This window comes from Vigna umbellata, chromosome 9 (genome assembly GCF_029865625.1).
Source record: "Vigna umbellata cultivar VRB3 chromosome 9, Vumbellata_1.0, whole genome shotgun sequence".
Lineage (NCBI taxonomy): Eukaryota > Viridiplantae > Streptophyta > Magnoliopsida > Fabales > Fabaceae > Vigna > Vigna umbellata.
This window is the reverse complement of record NC_142173.1, coordinates 51,590,068-51,592,305: the sequence shown is the minus strand read 5'-3', so window position 1 is coordinate 51,592,305 and position 2,238 is coordinate 51,590,068.

Below are 2,238 nucleotides of genomic sequence, written 5' to 3'. Positions count from 1 at the left end.
GTCTCAACCATAGGAACTTTAATCTCCAATTTCTTGAAGATTTCCATAAAGCACTTAAATTTCTTTTCCTTCCTATGATTCTTCTTTAGATGAGGATGTGATTTTTCATGTGATTTCTTCTTCTTTCCTCTCATCTTCTTTTTCTTCCTTTTTCTCTCCCTAAATTTTCTCTTTTTCTCTTCTTTTATTTTTTTCTTCCTTTCTCTTTTTCTCCTCAACTTCTTTATCTTCACACAAATTTTCTTTCTCTCTTCTCTCTCAACCACTTCTTTCTCTTTTTCTTCATCTTTATTTTTCTCACTCAACTCTTCTTTCTCTTTTCTCTCTATCTTTTCCGCATCTCCCTCTATTTTTTTCTCATCAAGAATCTTGTCACTTTCAGTGACATTGGTTTGCCCTTCCTCCTTAAGGTTAACTTCAGTATTAACCTCATCATCCAATCTCTGACTAATGTAACGAAAGTGCATCTCCATCCTTTTACATGATTCTTCAATGCTTTTCTGAGTAGAGTCAGAACTTTTCAAAAATCGTTGAAGGGTGTCCTCCAAACTTTCTGATAGAGAGGATTTTTGCTGCCATTGTTGTTGTGGTTGGTTCTCAAATTGTCCAGCAGCTTGCCAAAATTGGCTTTGATCCATGCTTGAGTGAGGTTCCCACCATTGGTTGAGATTACTTTGGTAGAATTGAGTGCCCCTATAGTTAAACTCTTGACCAAATTGCATTCTGCAGACATTAGGCACAAAACCCTAAAAACAATTGTTAGCACAAAAAGATAGAGAAGAAGATATAGATTCAAAAGATATAAGAAGATAAAAGATTTAGAAGATAGAATCAAATAAAATATAATAAAACCTAATCTAAAAAAAAATAAAATCTAATCTAAAAGATAAAATAAAATAAAATCTAACCTAACCTAAAAGATAGAATAAAAATAAAATAAAATCTAATCTAAAAAGATAAAAATAAAATCTAACCTAAAAGATAAAAATAAAATCTAATAAAATCTAACCTAAAAATAAAAAACAGAAAACAGAAAAACAGAAAACAGAAAAATAAAATAAAAAATAAAAATTCGAAAACAAAATAAAATCTAATCTAAAAAGATAAAAATAAAATCTAACCTAAAAGATAAAAATAAAATCTAATAAAATCTAACCTAAAAAAAAACAGAAAACAGAAAAACAGAAAACAGAAAAATAAAATAAAATCAAATAAAATACAAACTGAAAAATATAAACAGAAAAATAAAATAAAATAAAAATTCGAAATTTAAAATAAAATAAAAAAAATAAGTCAAAGATAATCAATAATCACACAAATTAACCAGTTAAACCACGAATCCCCGGCAGCGGCGCCAAAAACTTGATGGACAAATTTGTAAGCACCAAAATATGATGTCACAAACTTGTTTCACAATCGGCAAGTATGACCGAATCGTTCAAGTAATAAAACTTGGTAAGACCAAGTATCGTTCTTCCCAAAGGACTCACGGCCTAGTTTAGTTATGTGATTTCTTGATTAGCTAAGACTTAAGAAAACAATGATTGAAATTTTAATATGCAAGACGAAAATAAACATGTATGCATGAATTGATCAATGGCAAAGACATAAGATAAACACTTTCAATGGATTAAATGAATGAATATGTTGTTGGGGGTCAATTTCATCTCATCCACTCTCATATATTTTAGGAATTCCTCTTTCAAATCATCATTGTTAATGCCACTCTCTAATGTACCATTCTAGATGGCTTCTCCCTAATCAAATAGTTCATACAATTCCTAGCATTCCTAATGATTAGTTCATGAGTGCAGGAGCTTAAGGCAACCAATATAATGTTGTCAGTAAAATATTGGGAGAAATTCCCCGGATCTAGATTTCCCCGTACGTGTCCGTATCAACAAAACCAATAATCATGCATTAGAATGAGTTAAACAATGCAAGCATTGAGCAAAGAGGAAAAACCCTAACTAATGATGAAAAGAAAGCATATGTCTTAATTCAAAGATGTATTCAACAAATCCATATATGAGAGCTTCAAGAGATTACATTGATTCCCCAACAAACATACAAGGTTTAGTTCACCATATTCATGGTGAACCTAGATGAATAACAATGAAAGTATGAAAGAATAAACCCAATAAAGGTGAAGAGGTAGCCTGAGCATCCAAGATCCTCCTTCAAAGGGGTGAAAGAGAGAGTGTTTTCCTCGTTTCTGCCAAAGATCCCTAACTAAAG